Here is a 22,388-nt window from a genome sequence, read left to right as displayed (position 1 = left end):
GACGTGGCGTGGGCTGGTGTAGTCCAGAGCAAGTTAGCTTTTCTTATTTTGTTTTAAGTTAATGTGAATGGCATCTCTTTATGGTGACAGTACACATTCTTCACTGTATTTGATATTAAATACACATAACAATAAATTCAACAATATTTCTTCATTTTGTTTATGTAAGCATTCCATCACATGGTCAATATGAAAGGACAATACGATAAAACAGAGATGACAGCACACACATTTTCCACATTCAGCCTCGTTCATAACCTCATGCTTTGTAACCGTCAGTTGAACTTGTTTGGATTGTACCACATTCTCAAGTCTTCATTGTCCAGTTCTACACTTGTAGAGGTCCTGAAATGATAGAGGAGGTGGTGGTGTGCTTTATGGTTATGGATTCAAATTTCAACAATGTAAATGGTGAAATGTGAATTACATAAAAATCTGGAGTTTAAAACACAAAGTAGCACTTTTGTTTGGTGTTAAACCCCTATCTAGTTCAACAAATCTGCCATCTTTACCTGGTCTGGCTTTCATGTGGTTCCAGACCTACACCAATGTGACTGACCTTTTACTGTTTTCTGGACAATTAATGGTGGCCTTGTCAGTGATGCTCACATACACTGAATACATATTTTAAAAAATATTCAAGCAATAGCTTCAGGCAATTAAACATATTTGATTTTTTTGCAAGTTGCCAGACAGTATGCTCTATCAGGAATTATGTAAATCCTGAAGCACAATTCCACCTACACTGCAGTAACTACTCTCTGGTCATTGGAAAATCCAGGCCACGAGTCCTTTTAGGATTCTGGTACCTGTATCATCACTTCTTTATAAACTGAATACCTGTAGGTAATCTTTCACCTTCAAATGTACCGTGCAAATGTGAATACAAGTGGCAAATTTCTTCGTGCCCCACTGACTTTCAGTTTCTCTTGATTAAAATGAAAATTCCAATGCAGTTGGTTTCATATATTTCGCATGTAACATTCTTATGTACTGTATATTACCTCGGCTTGTCAGGTGATCAGAGTAATCATTTTAGGCTAACAGTATACTTTTTAAAAGTCTTTTACAAAAACAACTATACATATATATTTTAAAAATACAAAAGGATAGAGGTAATACAACAGTGTCATATCACAATAGTATTAATAATAAACTACCTAATAATCTACCAGAACAAACATACCTATTCAAACTAAACTACATTCAAATTAAATAAAAGTGAAATTAAGTTGAATTCAAAATAAATCAAATTAATTCAATCACATTACTTTATTCTATTTCACTCGCTGCATCTCTGTTAAAGCTCCCATCCCTGGGAGCATTAGTCATTGTACCCATACTTTCCCAGCTTCCTGCTCCCAGGACCCCATGGGCTGCCCAATTCGACTCCCACAACTACCACGGCCCTGGTTAATGTTGCCGCTAAGTCTATGTCTATATAATTTAGAAAGGGCCACCACATCTTATAAAATTGCTCTATTTTGTGGTGCACTATATTTGTAAGGTAGTCTTGGGGGAGATGCTCTATCACGAATCTGTGCCATCCCATAAGACCTTGGGGTTTTTCCAACGTCATTAGAATGTTCTTCCTCACACAGTACATAAGAATGTTACATAACCTCTTCCCACATTCCCACAGAGAGGACAAGTTTTGCAATCCCAGGAGAAGAAATGACTTCAACTCCCAGGATTTCCTTCTGCTCCCTTACTATGGCACTCCAGTGTCTCTGAATCTTGTAAAATGACCAATAGCAGTGAGTAAGAGTGCCTGTACCTGGAGATGCTCCTCTCTTGAATTTAGCTAGCCTCTCTGGCGCCATATGAGCCCTACCTAAAATCTTCAATTGCATGGCCTGTGCTTTGTTACATATTGAGATTTTCTTTACATTTTCCTATATATCTTTCCATGTTTCCAATGAAATATCCTCTCCTAGTTCCCGATTCCAAGTCCCACAAAGTCTCTCCATATCTCCTAAGGCATTTCCTTTCTGAAAATGGTGAGAAGTATTAACTGAAACAGCACCCGTGCACTGTAGCACTCCTTTAGAATTAGAATCCCTACAGTGTGGAAATAGGCCCTTCGGGCCAACGAGTCCACACTGACCCTCTGAAGAGTAACCCACCCAGGCCCATTCCCCTACCATATTACTTTACATTTCTCCTGACTATTGCACCTAACCAACACACCACTGAACTCTATGGGCAATTTAGCTTGGCCTATTCACTTAACCTTCACATCTTTGGATTTTGGGAAGAAGCCAGAGCGCCCAGAGGAAACCCATGCAGACACGGGGAGAATGTGCAAACTCCATACAGACAGTCACCTGAGGATGGAATTGAACCTGGTTCCCTGGCACAGTGAGGCAGCAGTGCTAACCACTGAGCCACCGTACTGCCCTGTCTTAATTGTAAGGCTGAGCCAGGAACATGGTCCTCCTCTGTATATAATCCCTTTTTGAAAGTACTGGAAGAGGTCCCTATTAGACAATCCTTACTTCTGACTTAGTTGACTAAATGACATCAAGACCTCCCCCTCGAATAAATTTCCCAAACAAGTGATTCCCTTATTATCCCATGCCTTTAAAGCCGGAGTCCCCCTTGCTCCGGGTATGAATCCTGGGGCTCTCGCCAACAGGGTAAACAGCGAGGTCTTAACCCAATTGCTCTCATCTTGCCTCATTATCCTCCACGCTTTCACCATAGACAAAATGATTGGGTTGTTATGCAGCTCGGTCACGAATTTCATCTTATCCATAAATAATAGATTAACTTGGGGACATCTCGACTGCGAGGCTTCAACGTCAAGCCAAATTGACCCCGAATCCTCCTGTACCCAGTCACCCACATATGCTAACAGGGCGTTTATTTGATGTGTCTTCAAGTCTGGAAGGTCCACCCCCACCTCACCCTGCGGGAGCTGCAATTTGGTAAATTTAATTAGAGGGTGCCTGCGACACCAAATGAAGGACCCAAGCCAACCATTGAGCCTCTGTAACACTTGTCTGGGTAGCAACAACAGGAGTATTCTCATGCGTTACAACATGCGAAGAAGAAAATTCATTTTAATCAGGGCTATTCGGCCTAACCATGATAACAGTAATCCTTCCCACTGCTGCAAATCCTGCTTTATCCTCTCCAGTAATTGTGCATAGTTAGCTTTATACAGCTGGTGGAAGGCAGGGGTAATAAAAATTCCAAATACAAAAAACCTTTTAATAACTATCTAAACAGGAACTGCATTCCATCCTTCAGATTAAGCACCTCCACTAATCCCCCCCACTGGCATAACTTCCAATTTTGTGAAGTTGATTCTGTATCCCTAAAAACTCCCAAATTATTTAATTTTTTTGTATCAATCGGGGTACAGATTTCTCTGGATTGGCCAAAAACAAGAGGACATTATCAGCGGATAGGGTGATCTTATGCTCCCCCATTCCCATCTTTGGCGCCACTATTTTAGGGTCCCTTCTGATAGCCTCGGCTAACGGCTCAATTACCAAGTTAGGTAACAGTGGTGACAGAGGACATTCCAGTCGGCAACCTCTCCCAATCTGACCTAGTACAGTTTATGATGACCACCGCCTTAGGATCATTATACAACACTGCCACCCACCTCGCAAAGGCTCCCCCAGACCAAAGCACTCTCGGACTCCAAACAGGTACGGCCATTCTATCTGGTCAAAAGCCTTTTCCTCAACTAGGCTGACCTCCAAACCTGGGATCAATCTTTGCTGGCATACTTGCACTATGTTCAGTACCCTCCTGATGTTGTTGGAAGGGCTACGGCCCTTAACAAAACCTATCTGATCTTCTTTTATAATATCGGATGATACCTTTCCAACCTCACCTTTGACAGAATTTTAAAGTCTGCACTTAACTATGAAATTGGTCTGTTTGAAGCACATTCTTCGGGGTCTTCCCCCTTCTTTTTGACGGCCGTGTTCGCGTCCCCAATGCCCCGGACAGGGTACAGTCTTGGGAATATAGGGTGCTAATAGCCACCGAGTGGGGATAAGGGGACTTTAGGGAGTTTGGGGCCGTACCGTTGAAGAAGAAAACATAGTCCAAGTGTGTAAAAAAGTTTTCCAACAGTCCTTATCGTGAGAGTGATTAATCCAGATAAATGTGGCACCAATGGGACACGAGGCTTCCTTAACTCCTCTATTTTGAGGACGGGCAAAGACACGGTCATCTGCTGTAAGGTGGGTATGATTGACTTTTCCACAAAGGAGCTGTTCCCCTCTTTTGAAGGGAATACAATCGGATCTGTTACAATGGCAATTTACACCCCACGTGTCACGGGTAGGTCCACACTTGTGACAGTGGCAGGAGCAATAAAGGCAAGGGGTTTTCTCATTACAGATGGACACTTCCGATCATCCCCATCCATGACCAGTGAAGCGTCTTTCATATCCCAGGTGGTTACTGGGGAGTTTTCCTCTTTTGCCTTCCCACCATATGTCCCCCTTCGGCCAATCCCTGTCCGTGTGGTCAGAAGGTTGGGGAAGATACATGCAATCTGTCATGGGGTCCCGTGCAGTCTCATACTGAAGAATTATTCTTTGGGACCATGGCAAACTGTTATTGGCCAGAGTGCACTGATAGTGTAGGCCACGATCCCACTGAGGGAAAATGGAGAAGAGAGAGTTCACTTCGTTGGGCCAAGGGAAGCAAACAACAGTGCCAACGCCATACAGTTGTTGCTAGACCTGGTAGAAATAATTGTCGACTGCGTATTCCTGGGTAGTCAGTACCAATTGTTCCAGAGAGGGGAGGGCCCTGTGGGACCGAGTCATGGACATGGGAGGAGGGGATGTTCCTTGCAGGAGGAGTTATCTTCCAGGCCCTCCTAAAGCACCTTCTGTCATACATTAGGTGATGGTCTTTCCCTTCCAGGGGGTCCCTTCTGCAGGTAAAGTCAAACTTGCAGCCACAATGCCTACATGAGAGTTGTCACAGATTTCTTTGGCCCAGGATCAAGTTGTGATCTGTTTGGGCAAGCAGCCCCTTACAGTAATTGATTTTAGTCACATTCCATATCCCAAATGGGTTCCCTTGCTTATTGGTACAAACTAGAATCTCTCCTCTGCACAAATGATGGACCTGGTTATAACGACCCTGCCTGCAAATCTTGACCCTCCCTTCGGAAAGCCAGTTTGAGAGAAGTAGACATATCCCTGCTAAGCCCATCATAATGCTAATCTCCTTTGACAACCCCATCCCCTCACCTTACTGAAGGCAAGTGCAGAGGCACGCAGTGTATCGATAGCAGGGCCGGCAATACAGAGGTACAGATTAAAGATTTTTTAAAAATAATTTTCTTAGTCTTTTCCCTCCTTTTTCTCTTGGTCGTCAACCACTGTTTACAGTAGCTCAGGTGAATCCAGCGATCCTTTCCTTTCACCTTCACTGCGGTGGGCATTTAGAGCAACACCTGGAATTGTTCTTTCCAGCGGGGTCCCAGCTTCAGCATTTCCCCAGTCTCGGATTAGGACCCAGCCGCCAGTTTCTACTCCTTCCTGGTCACTGTGGTGATTGGGTGGTGGTGGGGGGGTGGGGAGGTGGGGAGGTGTGGTGATTGGGGATGGTTTGGTGGTTTCCTTCACCTGTGAGTGGAGGGACTTTACAGACACCGTTAGTTGTTTGAAACAGCACTGCATTTCATCTCCAATTACTTGCAGATCAATCTGGGGTGGTGGGGCCTGGTTGCTGTTCCATGGATTTCATCCAGGGTGACCGTATATTATTTCAGCTGCTGTGAGACTGGTACCAGTTTGGGGAGTAATGCACATGTGATATTGGGCAAGGGGGCAGGACCTTTAGCCAATACAATCCTGTTTCTAGAGTGAGTTTAGCAAGTTTGTCCTTCTGAATTCCGTTTGCATGTTCCACCATTCTTGCTGCCTTGGATGATCTGCATAATGCAACTGTTGGTCAGTGTTGAGAATGGTACACAGTTCTTGGTTTACCTTTCCAATAAAATGTGGTCCATTATCCAATGATAGTCGTTGAGATATACCAAAGTGGGGAATTGTTTAGATTAGATTAGATTAGATTAGATTATTTACAGTGTGGAAACAGGCCCTTCGGCCCAACAAGTCCACACCGACCCGCTGAAGCACAACCCACCCATACCCCTACATTTACCCCTTACCTAACACTACGGGCAATTTAGCATGGCCAATTCACCTAACCTGCACATCTTTGGACTGTGGGAGGAAACCGGAGCACCCGGAGGAAACCCACGCAGACACGGGGAGAATGTGCAAACTCCACACAGTCAGTCGCCTGAGGCGGGAATTGAACCCGGGTCTCTGGCGCTGTGAGGCAGCAGTGCTAGAGATTCTTTCAGGAGAACTTGGGTCACTGTAGATGCTTTGTTATTGGTTGTTGGGAAACGTCTATCCATTTGCTGAATGTATCTATGATAATGAGGCAATATTTATCACATTGTACTCATGATAATTCTCTGAAGTCCAGTTGTAAAGTGTTGAAGGGGCCACTTGGAATTAGAGTTCTTCCTTTGGTACATTGAATCGGTTTTCCTGGGTTAACCCTATGGCATATAAGACAATGCCTGGTCCTTTGCTCAGTTGCCTTATTTAGGTGTGTGCTCCACCATGTTCGTAATAAGGGCGCACACATTCCCTCCTTTCCCAGGTAAGTGTCTGTGTGTAGATTGTCAATGAGTAAAGGTAGAAGAGTCTCTGGAATGCATGTTTGTCCAGCCAGGGTTTGCCAGAGACCCATGACAGGGGATTATATACAATGTTTCTGCCACATATCCTTTTCTGAGGCAGGGGTGCCCCCCTGAAGTTGTAAAATGGTGAACATGTCTGGACCTCCTTTGGCACGGAGAACTGGCACAGCATGTGCACCCGTGTCTGCTACCCAGGGTTGTGAGGCTGCAGTCTGCTTGGCTGCCAAGTCGGCCCTTGTGTTCCCGTCAGGAACAGCACTACCGTTGTGAAGGCATTTGATGATAGCTAGCTTTTTGGGGAGAAGGATGGATCGCAAGAGGTTTTCAATATACACGGTGTTGGAGATGGGAGTGCCTGCAGAAGTGCGGAACTGTCTCTGAGCCCACAGGGTCTCAACATCATGGGCTACACAGAAGGCGTAATGAGAGATTGGCAGCTTTGTCCATAGCCAGAATGCAGGCATGCTTAAGGGCAAAACGTTCTGCTTTCTGTGCAGAGACAGCAGAATACAATACTGCCAACTCTATAGTCTCAGAGTCAGGGACAACAGCATAACCGGAGAGGAGTCTGCCATCCGTAGGAACTGAAGCAGAGCCGGCAACTTAAAACATAAGATCAGGGGTGGCCAAGGGCAGATCAGTTAAATCTTGACGAAGGCTGGTCAAGAAGTGATTTAGTTCTGGGCATGAATGAGGAGGTTTGGAGAGTTCTTCGGGAGGATGAGTAACGAAAGTAGCAGGATTAATGGTCGGGCAGTAGTCAAAGGTCAAGTGAGGGTTGTGATGCAGGGCTATCTCATATTTGCTAAGGTGAGCCTGTGTCAGATACTGTGTCTGGTGAGGCGGCAGGAAGGCTGTGAATGGGAAGAGTACACAGTGACAGGCTGCTGAAGGGTCAGATTCACTGCAGCGGTGACCATGAGGTAAATGGCAGGCAGAATCTGGGTGCAGGGGTGGGCGTGGTGGTAATCCCGAGGGTGACCGAGTCGAGTTCGGCTGATAAGTAAACCGTGGGTCTCGTGCTGCCACCTTGAATCTGTGTCAGGATGGCAGATGTGCAGCCATCAGCAATGGCCACATAGAGGTAAAAGGGTCGGTCATATAAAGGTCGTCCCAGTGCTGTGGGGAAGAAATGGCAACCTTTAAGGATTCAAATGCATTTAATTGTTCAGAATTGGAAGTGAATCATGAGGTTGCATTGGGGGAGGCCAGTGGAGTTTTGTAAGGCAAGCAGCATTCGGGATCCATTGCCTGCAGAAATTAATTAATCCAAGAAATTTCCATATCTGTTTGGGCGTTCCCGGGATAGAGGTTAGAGTGATAGGTTGCACTCTGTCCTAGGTGAGAGATCAATAGACTATCCAAAAACTTGACTTCTGATTGACTAGATTCACTTACTGGTTGGGGTGACATAGCTAAGGAGTTAAGCGTATTTAAAAGGAAGTTTGTGTCAGTGTTATTGGCTTCATTGGAATTACTTGCTAAAGGTAAATCATACATGGATTGGACCAGGGCAGAACCCACAGGGATTTCCAAGTCTCGGAGTTGACCACAGAGAGTTTGAGAGAAAATGATGGGGGAGTGGATAAAACCTTGTGGTAAGTGGGTCCATGTATGCTGTCTGTCTTCAAAAATGAAGATGAAGAGTTACTGTGACTCCATATGTAGAGGGATAGAGAAAAAGGGCATGCTGTAAATCAATGCTGGTGAAACAGCTGTGTGCAGCCGGATCCTGACCCAAGATGGTGGCAGGGTTAGGGACGGTGACATGGACGGGCGCAACAATGTCATTCACGGACCAAAGGTCCTGAAATAGACGCCGGTCAGGTCTCCCCAGCTTGGGAACGCTGAGGATTGGGGTGTTACAAGGTGAAAGGGAAGGGACAAGGACACCTTGTTGCAAGAGGGACTTAATCAGGGTGGAGACCATCTCCTGCTTCCTTTTTAAGGGGCGTAACATTTTCCTGTAGGCGAATAACGGCAGGAACAACCAAGGTTAACCCAATGTCTGTTTTGGATATTGTCCAGACCTCAGGTGGTGGGGAGGAGGTGGGGTCAGTGGAAGGCTGATGGTGATGGAGGGTTCCATGGCATGAGCTTAACGAGGAGTCATAGAGAATAGTATCCTCCCCAAAACCATTGTGGACTAACGCAGAGCGCAGGGTCGGTATTAACCAGGGCATTAAAAACCATGGCCCCCATTTCACAGGCTACATGGCTGTCCAGCACAGGCAGTGTAATGTGAGGGCTGATGCTCAGTGACTGGTGCCAAAGGAAACTAAGCACTTTAACAGCAAGCACAGACCCAGCATTGCCTTAACAAGGGCATAGATCCTAATGGGGAAGTTCCGTCCTAAGTAAAGGGCAAACAGGGCCTTTAGTATATCAGAACATCCAGAAAGATCCTATACTACATTAATGTGACGTTTACATTTTTCACTGAGTGGAGGTACGCCAGGAGGCAGGGAAAAGTCGGAGATGTCCAAGGACCACCATTGGGGTGATCTATGTACCCAAAAGGAGTGATGGTCAGCAATATTAGAAATATTAACTCCCCCATCCGCACAAGTGACTGATAGATTCAAATGGCAGAATGTCTCCAACAGCAAGGTTGAGGCCCAGAGAGGGAGTGACCGCAAACGAAATAAGGGAACTTTGTTGCCCATAATGAATCGTGAGTTTAGAGGTCAAAGGGAATTACTGGACCTGGGAGAAAGGCCCGAGCGGAACAGTTTATCATCAGCTAAGGGGAATTGGTACTGTGAGCACACATCGGTGTCTAACGTAGAGGATGTGGTGCTGGTGTCCTAGAAGAAGGGTAAGCAGGCAGATTCGACCCAAAGGTAAAGGATGGGCTCCACCTCAGAAAAGGAGGTGAGGATGGGAAAATTTCTGCGTTCCAACGAGGGGTCTTGTCTGCTGAGTGCCAGTCAGTGAGAGAAAGGGTTGTGGATGGAGAAAGGGGTATGATATGGTGGCCAGGGTTCTGCATGGGCCTGTCATTGTGGCAGGGGGCGGGGGGGGAGGGCTATGATGGGCCTGACAAAGCACTATGTAGACAGTCGTGCCTCCAGTGGCCAAAGGAAACACAGGTGAAACAATTTGTCCGGGGGACGTGTTGAGGTCTTTACCCTTGATCTTGAAAATCCCGTGTGTTTTTGCAGGGCGAGGAGGGATGCCTGGTGTATAGGGAGGTGTCACAGGACCATTAGGGTACGGCCGTGGACCAATCACCCTGGGATACAGGTCAGTGGCTCCATTTGATAACCTGCAGTGCCACATTGCAGACAGGTCTCTGAACCATTTCGTGGTTAACACACACGGGTGGGCCGGACGTATTCAAACTCCAGAAGTGGGTGACCAGTAATTTCATCTGGGACCTGTTTTTTTCTGACTAATGCAGGGCATGTGTATGGATGGATTTGCCTATATCGTCAGGGAGACACTGCATTAAGAGTGCATTGAACTGGGCGGACATGTTACCTACATTGAAGGAGGTAGTGCCAGCATTGGTGGCATAAGCGGAACAGAATCTGTAAAAGTCTGGATCGTCTTCATCTTTGAGGTTTACAGTTTACAGTTTTAGTAAGGTCAATGGGTTTTTTTGCAGGACATCTCAGATTGCATCTGTTGGATCATTTTCTCTTGGGATAGCAGTAGCAAAGGCCTCCCAAGTTGCATGGTCGTCCAAAGACTCTTGCCGTATTTCACGCTCGCCAGAGGTGAACGTTATGCAACAGAGATTGAAATGGTCCTGGGGTATGGCTTGTAGATCCAAATAGTGCTCAGGAGATGTTCAATAAAATCTTGGGGTCAGGTCTTTTTGTCTGGGGTGCCATTCATAATCATCCACATTTCCTGTGGTTTCCTTGGAGTATAGATGGGGAATGTGGACCTTTGGTGTCTGGCTTGGGTACTTGGCGCAGCGGAAGCTGTTGGTGCGGTGGTTCAGGTTCTGGGCGGCGGAACCTGCTATCGCGGTGATTAGTCATAACATTAGTACTCATGGGGAAGTCAGCATCAGAGTCAGATTTGGTGCACTACTCAGGGAATCAAGATCTGGGCATCCACTCAAATACATGTTTTGTCGAGGTTTCTGGGAACAGCTCTGGCTTCCATGGAGAGTGTTAGGAATAGGCTTCAATTTTGATTTACTGCAATTAGAACGACTGCAAGTCCGGCAACAGACGGGATCAGTGTGTGTGACTGGGGTAATAACATTATTGGGTTGAGCCTCGAAGGCCAGGAGGGAGGAGTTCGGAGAAAAATTAGGGGGGTCGTGGCGGAGCTTTGGGGGGTCTGTGACTGATTGTAGGGTGGAGGTGATTCAGGTTGGAGGTAAAGGTTTGCCATTGGTGTTGTAGGTGACTTACGGGGCAAACAAATTTTTTATTGGCATCTTCCCCACTATCAAATAAAGCCTGGAGTCCAGACATGTCCAGTGGTGCCTGAGAGACATTCTGTTCACTTTTGTCTTTAGCAGATTTAGATTAAAGATCGTACATTTCACATATTGACTTTAAAACCTCCCAGTGATGTGTTTTCCCTTTATCATCAATGGTAGGAATATTTTTACATTTAGCGGTGTATTTCCAAGAAATTTGGTGGGATTTTTTATTTATTTGGAAGGCCACTGTTCTCCAATTAGTAATCAACTCTTTCCATTTTCACAAAATATTAGGCTTCCACACTTCCGTCTTTGCTTTTGAATATTTAACTAGAGCCCAAGATCCCCCCCAGTGGCTATTGTTCATTTCCCAACAATTTGTTTAGTCGAGCGCACGATCTACGATAATTTAACTCATCACGCGGATTATCATGACAAATTTTTCCTAAGGGGGTCGAAAGACCCAATTTATCAAGTGTCTGTCCCATTTGTCTAAAGGTACTTTAACCGTTATAGATTTAACAATGATACACACAAATCAATTCCCATTTAAACACAGAATTCAAACCCCAATTAAACGCAGAGAGCTCGAACTTTAGTACAGCGGGGAGGACTTGAACCTCAAATTAACCCACCCAGGGGACTCGAACCCCAGTACCACGCAGAGGACTCGAACCTTAATTACACCACTCCAAAGGCACTCAAACACCAGTACCATGCAAAGGATTCAAACCTCAATTACATCCCCCCACCCCCAGGGACTTGTGTCCCAGTACCGTGTAGAGGACTTGAACCTCTGTTTGTCAGCGTGCTTGCGAAACTGTGTCTCTCAACTGAACTAATTACTATTCGAGGAATCCATAGAATAGAGTGCGATTGAATGAGCGGACCATCTCCAGCACACAGGAATATCAAGAGGGACCAAAATCTTAGGTTGTGGGCCCATCTGTCTCGAGACACCAATATTCTGGACGGCTGCTGACACCGTCTGCTCGTAACTATTCATTTGGATCCTGCCGACTACGCCAATATTGTCATCCTATTCCCTGTTGAAGCAAACACTTGGAGACATAGAGTAGTTTTACCTTCCTTTATTCCAGTCCCCGAAGAGAGAGAGAACAATCACCCATGGGCGCAGGACATGGATTCCTGGTCTTCCTTTGAACAACTGTTTGTTAATGAACTATATAGTCATCTTACAGGGAGGAGCATACATATTAATTGGGTGACCATTACAATCAGCATGTGTCAATAGTAGAGATTAAGCTTCTACTGTTATACAATGAATGTTCTTAACCTTGTTAACATGAATCAAATAATGGATACTTTTCCCCTTGTTAACTGACCTTACATACTGAATGCTTCCAATATTGTTAAATGGCTCTACATAATGACTGCTTTTCCACCTTGTTAACCCATTACCCTTGCCTCCAGCACCCCATTGTTAACTGTAAGTTTTTTTTGTCTTTTACTCTTTTTTTTCCCCATAAATGGAGCATCCTTCACCATTGATCCTGCTCCCTCAGAGGCAGCTCTCAGGGTGAACTGCAAGTTCTTATCTGATCTGAGTCATGCTCAACTGAATATCTTGTTTCACAGAACTCAGAACTTAACTCTTTCTCAGTATGGCCAAATTTCCTCTGAACTCTGTCTACCAGTTTGCTGACAATGCCACTGTCATAGCCTGGATATCAAAAAATGATGAGCTAGAATACAGGAAAGAGGTAGAGTACTTGGTGACGTGGTGCAAAGATAACAATCTCTCCCTCGGTGTCAGAAAAACTAAAGAGCTGATCATTGACTTCAGGAAGCAAGGAGCAGGGCATTCTCCCATCTACTTCGATGGAGCTAAGGCTGCGATGGTCGAGAGCATTTAGTTTCTAGGAGAGACTATCACTAATATTCTGTCCTGGACCAACCATGTTGATGTGACAGTCAAGAAGGCACAATGCCCCTACATCCTCAGGAGGCTAATAAAATTCAGCATGCCCATAAGGAGGCTCACCAACTTTTATAGATGGACCACAGAAAGCATTCCATCTGGATTCATCATGGCTTGGCACGGCAATTGGTCTGCCCAGGACTCTAAGAAACTACAGGAAGTTGTATACACAGCTCAGACCATATCGCAAGGCAATCTCCCATCCATGGACTCCATCTACACTTCTTGATGCTACAGAAAGGCAGCCAACATCATCAAAGACCCCTCTCAACTCAGTTATAATCTCTTCCAACTTCTTCAGTCAGGCTAAACACACATACCAACAGGTTCGAGAACAACTTCTTCCCCACCGGTATTAGATGTCTGAATGGACCGTGCAAATTTCAAATCTAATATTGATCTTGCTTTATGTGTACCTTCCTTGCAGCCCTAACTTTATATTCCTCGCTCTGTTCAATCACTCTATGATCTTTGTATGTTATGAGCTGCCTGCACTGCACACAAAACAAAGCTTTCCACAGTATTAGATAAATGTGACAATAATAGATCAAATCCCAAGTCTCTGGACAGTGACCAAATTCTGAGCAGAGAAGTCACTTTGGGAGTCTTCTGTCAGATTTAGAGACCACAGGTTTTGCCCAATGGAGTTGGTTTGAGTGATCAGCACCTCACTATTGGACAACTGCCTTGGGAGAGAATGCTAGCATTGGACCTCTTTCCTTGGATGATTAAGAAGATCTTGCAAAGACATTACTCATGGTGCCGGTGCAGTGCTTTAAGATGCCTTTTGTAGCCCAAGCCTCTGAAATATATAGCAGCGTGACGATCGCTGCTGACCTTTGTCTTGAGTTTGAGATCTCAGTCTAAGTTATCTAACACTGGCTGCATTCCACAAGAGCTTGCTCCATTGTCCCAGCAGGGTCGGCACCTTATTATTCTGTAGAGAATTGACTCCAAAGTACATTTTTGGCATCTGCATGAGAACTGAAAAGATGCTTTCTCCAAAACCTTCCATAAGGTCACCAAAGAAGAATGTGATACAATGGAGCAGTATGTGGTCCCATGTGGTGTTATAAATCACGCAGCAGTAACATGAAAAATATTTAAATACGAAACAACTCAGAGTCTAGAAATTTTGTGATTTTGAATGTAATGGCCAGAATTTTGCAGTTAGTGTCAAGTGAACAGTGTAAGATGGTCATTACACAGAACTTGCCCACAGACTCTCTGTGACATTTGCAATGGAACTTGTAATCATAAATCTGAACAGAGCAACTTCCTACTGCAGGGAACCGGAATTGTGCGAATAGAGACCATGGCTGCACATCTCACACCAGCCAGACTAACGGACTCTTTCTGAGACACAAATTTGATTCAGGAAATATAAACCAACTAATATAGATTAGAATAGTTACTTTAATGAAAGAAAGACATATTTATATGGTGCTTTTCATGACTGCCAGATGTCTCAAAGTGCACTACAGCCAACGAATCATAGTCACTGTTTGGATGTAAATAAGACAGACAAGTTGCACAAACAAACATACTCCAACAAAAAGCAATATGAAAATCATCAGATAATTTTTTTTCTGATACTGATTGAGAGATAAATATTGGCCAGGTCTCTGGGGATTAGTCTTCTGTTCAGTGAGATAGCACTATGAAATCTTTTACATGAAGCTGACTAGTCTGATGGGGCCTTGTTTTAACATTCTATGTGAGAGGTAGCACCTTTAACAATGCAGCACTCCCACAGTACCTAATGAAGGGCCTATGCCCATAACATCAATTCCCCTGCTCCTCGGATGCTGCCTAACCAGCTGTGCTTTTCCAGCACCACACTCGACTCCCACACTATTGACTGTACTGTCAGACTTAGCGAGCTTTGAGAAGGTTTGAAGCTCAAGTTGAGGTTCTGGATGTAAGTTTGCTTGCTAAGCTGGAAGGTTCATTTTCAGACGTTTCATCACCATACTAGGTAACATCATCAGCGAGCCTCCAGTGAAGCACTGGTGTTATGTCCTGCTTTCTATTTATGTGTTTAGGTTTCCTTGGGCTGGTGGTGTCATTTCCTGTGTTGGTGATATAATTTCCTGTTCTTTTTTTCAGAGGGTGGTAGATGGGGTCCAAATTGATGTGTTTGTTGATAGAGTTCTGGTTGAATGACGTTTCTAGGAATTTTTATGTGTGTCACTGTTTGGCTTGTCCTAGGATGGATGTGTTGTCCCAGTCAAAGTGGTGTCCTTCCTCATCTGTATGTAAGGATACATAATTCTGTGATTTTCTATCTGGTGCCATTTACCTTGTGGGCAAAGGTAGAGGGGGATATTAGGAGGCTGGAGAGTGAAGGAATCATCAAACCACTGCAGTCTGCAGAATGGACAGAACCCATCATACCAACTGTGAAGCCCGATGGCTCAGTTTGCCTTTGTGGGATTTTAAACAAACAGTAAACCACTTCTCGCTGCTGGACAAATACCCGATCCCTCACATAAAGGAGATTTATGACATATGCCCACCTGCAATTGTGACTGGATAAGAAGTTCCAGATGTACACCACAATTAATACCCATAAGGGTTTATATCAATATATAAGACTGCCATTTAGCGTATCATCAGTCTGTGCCCTTTTCCAGCTGACCATGGAGAACATTTTACAAGGGCTACTCTAGGTTGTCATTTATCTGAACAGTGTGCTAATAACCAGAAACCAATAAAGAGAACTTGGGCATAGTGCTTAAACGTTTCTTCCAGGCAGGCATCAGACTTAGAAAAGGAAAATGTGTATTCCAGGCACGCCAAGTTACAGAGCTGACAAAACTGTTTCACCCATTGGAAGAGAAAGTGAAGGCAATCAAAGGAGTCCCAGCTCTCATGTCTGTACGGGAATTTCGATCTTTTCTTGGTTTAGTGAATTATTACAGAAAATTCAAATGTAGCCTGCCCTCGATCTTAGCACCCTTTCACCACTATTGAAAATGGGTCAGCCTTGGAAATGATTATGTAGCCAAGTAGCCTTTAGGGAAGTGACAAAGCAGCTATTGTCATCTAAGATGTTGGCCCACTACAATCTGAAGTGAGAGGTGGTGCTGATATGCAATATCTCCCCATATGGTATTAGGGTGGTGTTGGATCACTTAGTGGCCCAATGGAGAGGAACGCCCAATAGCGTATGCTTTCCAGACTCTGTCTGATGCTAAACGCAAATATGCCCAGACAGAGAAAGAAGATTTGGCTGTCATCTTTGATGTGAGGACGTTCCACCAGTACCTTTTACGGACAGGAATTTGTCATTGTAACAGATCATAAACCTCTGCTAGGGCTACTGAAGGAAGACAAGGTAGCTCCAGTAAAATTCAGCATTGGACCCTTATTGTCTGTGTGTGCAAGTACAAGTTCGAATACCTTAAAAAGTGTTCCTGGAAAAGCGCAGCAGGTCAGGCAGCATCCAAGGAGAAGGAGAATCGACGTTTTGGGCATAAGCCCTTCTTCAGGAATGAGGAGGGTGTGGCAAGCAGGCTAAGATAAAAGGTAGGAGGAGGGACTTGGGGGAGGGGCATTGGGAATGTGATAGGTGGAAGAAAGTGTTCAGCCACGGGGCGGTTGGGTTGGTTGGTGCGGGAGTCCCAGAGGTGTTCTCTGAAACGTTCCGCAAGTAGGCGGCCTGTCTCCCCAATGTAGAGGAGGCCACATCGGGTGCAGCGGATGGAGTAAATGATGTGTGCGGAGGTGCAGGTGAATTTCTGATGGATATTGAAGGATCCCTTGGGGCCTTGGAGGGAAGTGGAGGTTGGGTTGGTGGGGGGGTTCCACTCCCGGCACCTTCCCCTGCAACTGCAAAAAATGCAAAACTTGCGGCCACACCTCCCCCCTTGTAGTGCTTGTCATTGGCCACTTGAGTGTTTCTTTTCTTCCTGGTGGTAGAAATTGAATAAAGATTTGTACACCTTGTGTCTTTCACTGTGTCTCACATCCGCACTAGATGATATAAGTGCTGGGGGAAAAATAAGCACTACCGCAGTTAGGCGGTAGTATGGGGGTAAAATGAAAAGAAGGAGTGTGCCCACAAAAAAAGAACAGGAGTGTCAGACATCCCATTCACTCTGAGAGCTGGCTCTGAGGGAGCTAGATCAGTGTGAAGGACTCTCCACAGGTAAATAAAGGGTGACTTGGTGATGGGACACCAGTCACTTTTAACAGCAATAAAAAAAAGATAAAAAAGAGAAAAAACAAAGAAAAAAAATTAACAGGGGATCTAAACACGCCTGCCGCTGGGGAAAATATAAATACGACCACTGTTAGGCAGTAGTGTGGGAGCTGGGAAAAAAAATTAACAGGGGATATAAACGCCCTAAGCTGTTCAGGGGGAGGTGGGCACCCAGGGAGTGGAGTGTTTTATTTCACCTTCCAACTTTGTTTTGATTTAATCCCATCCCTTCCCTCCAACTCTATTTTGATCTAATCCCTGCCCTCCCCTTCACTGTTTGATCACGCAGCATTGCCCTTTGATGTGAAGGGCACTGCTTGTCACTGGCCACTCGGGTGTTTCCTTTCTTCCTGGTGGTGGAAAATGAATAAAGTTTTTTTGTACTGGTTCATTCGCTGTGTCTTACACCTACACACACATATATTCGCTATTTCGAGGTAGCGTGGGATTTATATAAAAAAAGGAAAAAAAAGAAAAAACATTTAAAAGGGGATGTAGCATTTGCTTAGAGAGAAAAAAATTAACAGGGGATCTAGCATCTCCTTAGTTCAGGGGACTGACTGTGAGTTGGACTGCCCACAGCCAGTGTGCTGTGCACAAGTAAATAAAGAGTGATTTGGTGATGGGATACTGGTCTCTGAGCAGACATTTCACCTTTCCATGTGTTTCAATAGTGTTTCTGTGAACAAGATGTTCTGTAGGATAGCACAGACTGTAGGATTTTCCAACCTTAAATTTGTTTTGCACTTTCTGCCTGGGTTAAGGTAAAAATCACACAACACCAGGTTATAGTCCTACAGGTTTCTGCTCTTCCACATCATGCTCGGGATTACGCTTTAATAACAGTGAATGCTAATCATCCCATTGTTATTTGTACTGGAAAATCCAATATTTATCTGACTGCACCCCCCTCTCCAGTTATAGAGTCACAGAGTCATACAGCACAGAAACAGACCCTTCGGTCCAACCCACCCACACTGACCACATATCCCAATCTGACCTAGTCCCACTTGCCAGTGCTTGGCCCCATATCCCTTTCCATTCATATACCCATCCACATGCCTTTTAAATGTTGTCATTGTTACACCTTCTGCATGAAAGAGTTACCTGTCAGGTTCTTTTTAAATTTTTCCCCTCTCACTTTAAACCTATGCCCTTTAGTTTCAGACTACCGCACACCAGGAAGAATGCCTTGACTGAGTTTTTTGAAGAAGTAACAAAGGGGACTAATGAGGCCAGAGCAGATGATCTACGTGGGCTTCAGTAAGGTGTTAGACAAAGTTCCCCATGGGAGACTGATTAGCAAGGTTAGATCTCATGGAATACAGGGAGAACTAGCCATTTGAATTACAGAACTGGCTCAAAGGTAGAAGACAGAGGGTGGTGGTGGAGGGTTGCTTTTCAGACTGGAGGCTTGTGACCAGTGGAGTGCCACAAAGATTGGTGCTGAGTCCACTACTTTTCGTAATTTGTATAAATGATTTGGATGTGAACATAAGAGGTATAGTTAGTAAGTTTGCAGATGACTTCAAAATTGGAGATAGTAATGGACAGCGAACAAGATTGTCTCAGATTACAATGGAATCTTGATCAGATGGGCCAATGGGCTGAGGAGTGGCAGATGGATTTAATTTAGATAAATGTGAGCAGGACTTATATGTATATGGTAAGGTCCTATGGAGTGTTACTGAAGAAAGAGACCTTGGAGTGCAGGTTCATAGTTCCTTGAAAGTAGAGTCACAGGTAGATAAGATAATGAAGAAGGCGTTTGGTATGCTTTCCTTTATTGGTCAGGGCATTGAGAATAGGAGTTGGGAGGTCACTGGTGCGGCTGTACAGGACATTGGTTAGGCCACTTGTGGAATATTACGTGCAGTTCTGGTCTCATTCCTATTAGAAGAATGTTTTGAAACTTAAAAAGGTTCAGAAAAGAGTTAGAAGAATATTGCCAGGGTGGGAGCATTTGAGCTGTAGGGAGAGGCTGAATAGGCTGGAGCTGTTTTCCCTGGAACATCAGAAACTGAGGGGTGACATTATAGGACATTATAAAATCATGAGGGACATGAATAGGATAAACAGACAAGGTATTTTCCCTGGGGGGGAGGGGGGAGTCCAGAGGCAATAGGTTCAGGGTGAGAGGGGAAAGATATAAAAGGTACCTAAGGGGCAAACCTTTCCATGCAGAGGGTGGTGCGTATATGGAATGAGCTGCCCGAGGGAATGGTGGGAGGTTGGTATAATTGCAACATTTAAAAGGCATCTGGATGGGTATATGAATAAGGAAGTATTTAGAGGATATGAGCCAAGTGCTGGCAAATGGATCTAGATTAGGTTAGGATATCTGGTCAGCATGGACAAGTTGGACCGAAGGGTCTATTTCTGTGCTGTATATCTCTATGGCTAGACCATGCCCCTCATGATTTTATGAACTTCTATATGGTCACCTGTGGATGAAATGAGGAAATTCAGGTTAATGTTGCAAACAGCAATTTCTCACCTGATATATTTTAGTTGTGCAATCATTAACACAAGATACGAATGACACCTTGCTAACCATGTCCTACTGTGAGCGATGTGAGAAGTAGAATAGGTAAACTTCCGCAGCACCAACATTGATTTTTGACACGGTCCAGAGATTCCCATGTCTCCCTTCAGGTTTGCAAAGCCCAAAGTGAAAACTATTTGAGCCTAACTTCATTGTAAAGATGAAAAGCTACAATGGGGCTGTCTGAGCTTCCTGGCATCTCTCTCTACAATGCAATGTGGAGCCATTAACATTCTCCACCACTTCCGCACTCATGGCCTATAAAAGGTGCATTAATTGTCCCCCAGACTTCCATCCATTTAAAGGAAAAAAGTCATACAATTGTTCCAAATATCCTGTTTAAATTGGTAGTGGTTTCATAGCAAAAGCAGAGTGTGTTGGCATGTTTCCATAAACCATTTTCAGTTAATTTTAATTTAAAACAAATTCAGATCCCATGAGCTAACAAATAAAAGCAGTGACTTATCAGGCTCTTCAGTTTAAACATACTGAAGGTCTCAAACTTTCCAGGAAGACTAAGAACGAAGCTCTAAACTGCCAAGATCCACAAGCTGGTTGTGGGAACTCACGCCAGTTGGTGCTGTGTAATTTAAACCAGCTGTCAGCAACACAGAGCCTCCATTTGCATTTCTAAATGTACTTTGAGAGTGAAGTTCTCATTTTTAGCATTCCTTGTCCAATTGGCTTAATACTGAATTAGAAAGGAGCTTGAACGAAACTAAGCGCTGATCATTTCGAGACCAGTACTTTCAAGATAAAGGGGACAACGTGTGGAAAAGGCCATCAGCTTTTTGCAAGTTCAAATCCAGCAGCCACATAAATCTTGAAGGAGCTTATCAGAGAGAACAGGGAAATACAAGCAATTTTGCAGAACATCAGACCTCTGGATTTTTGATTCTACTTTTCAGAAATATAAAACACTTGAAAGATATCAGGTTGGTATAATGTATAAACTTGTAATAGATGTCTGAAAACACTTCATTATCCAGGTGAACACAATTACTTCAGAAGATTTTAAGTGTAATTTACTCTATAAAGCAGTATATTTAATTGAATATTAATGGGTAATGCAAAAATTAATTGATTGATTGATTAATCAATCTCTCAGTCATCCCATCATATAACATTTTAATCTTAATGACCACAGGGTTATCAGACACTTTGAATGTTGCATTTAATGTATTTTGAATAACTAAATTCCTTGTATTGACCTTGATGTAAAGCAAGCATCATTGTAACAAGCAAAATAAAATAGAGTGGATGCCGGAAATCTGAGATAAAAACAGCATTTGAAAATGCAATTGATCTAGTATGTGAGAGAGAAAGATGGAATAAATGCTTTAATGATTGCTCTGCAGAACACAGTCTGAGGATCAGTTCTGAAGAAGTCACGTTTAACTTGAAATGTTAACCCTGTTTCTCTCTCGACTGATGTTGTCAGACCTGTTGTGTTTTTCCAATATTTTCTGTTCTAAACTAATGTTATATTTGGTTGCGCATTGTTAATGAACAAAAAGTATGTTAATTCTCCACAGCCATAACTTATCTTAGTGCTTCTTTCTTCAACCTAGGAAGCTGTAATGAAATCATTCAAGGGTTTTTCCAGAACCACTTAGGAATCCTAAAAAATCCAATCATTGAATGCTCTGTGGGATGTAACTAGCCTTGGAAGTCAAACCTTTGCCCACAAGAGGAAGTGATCCATCATTGAAACTGCTTCTTTTACTGACCCTCTGAGAACTTAGCCATCAAGAGGCTGTTGTTCCATGACAATGATATCACTGTAATGAATTAGTTCAGTTTGATATGCTTTTTTAAATCTGGTGTTAGTTTGGAACTGTTAATTTTATTCTTTTTAAATGATCATTATAATGCTATCTTTCCTTCTTGAACTAACCTCCTTGTATAATTTCCAGGATCACGTTTCTGGCTGTATTAAAGTTTGGAACATTAGTTATTTTCAAGTTCTTTGGCACTATCTTTGGATTTAATGAGCCATGAAAATTTCCACTGCAAGTCCAGTTAAATGAATGTTTACCAACTCCAGGTTTTTAAATGACTTCTTACAACTAATCTCTGTGCTGTTCTAGCTTTTAAAGTGGCAGGGCAGTGGTACAAAACATATCACCTCCCACTTCTAAACAATTTTGTCTCAGATTACAAACTTGGGTTGTGAGTTGTCAATAATACTATGTTGCATTAATGTTAGGATTGGCTAATCCATCAGTACTGGCAGTGACATTGTGGGCATAGGTTTGTCAGTATCTTGAGAGCTGCAACAAGTTTCATCTGCTTTACCTGGGAATCACATTTTAAAGAACATTCATTGATAGAGTACCTGTAATGTAGAACAAGTCCCAGTGTGTTTCAAAGAGCCCTAAACAGATAGAAAGTAGAGAGCTGAACCATGAAAAAAGGATGATCAGTCCAATTGTTGTGTGATTCTATGAAAGTGTTAAAGGAAGAGAAAGAGGAGCTCAGTGAGGATATTTTGGCATATGAGACCTGAACATCTGAAAATATGGTTGCCAGTGATCAATGTAACACTGGTAATGTTAGAAAGCCAGAGTTGAAGTAATACAGAGTTGTAGAGCTGGAGGAAAT

General features: G+C 43.8%; 1 protein-coding gene across 1 annotated transcript in view; it reads left to right on the top strand.

Annotated features, from left to right (window-relative positions):
• Positions 1 to 20,660: 20,660 nt before the first annotated feature.
• Positions 20,661 to 22,388, top strand: part of fbln5 (fibulin 5) — a 91,089-nt gene continuing 89,361 nt past the window's right edge. The window contains exon 1 of the mRNA XM_043698461.1: positions 20,661 to 20,719. The gene's annotated coding sequence lies outside the window, so the exon portion shown is untranslated. The remainder of the gene's footprint in view (positions 20,720 to 22,388) is intronic.

Source organism: Chiloscyllium plagiosum, chromosome 10, assembly GCF_004010195.1.
Source record: "Chiloscyllium plagiosum isolate BGI_BamShark_2017 chromosome 10, ASM401019v2, whole genome shotgun sequence".
Classification (NCBI taxonomy): domain Eukaryota; kingdom Metazoa; phylum Chordata; class Chondrichthyes; order Orectolobiformes; family Hemiscylliidae; genus Chiloscyllium; species Chiloscyllium plagiosum.
The sequence above is the reverse complement of the archived record's forward strand: the minus strand, read 5'-3'. Positions and strand labels throughout refer to the sequence as shown.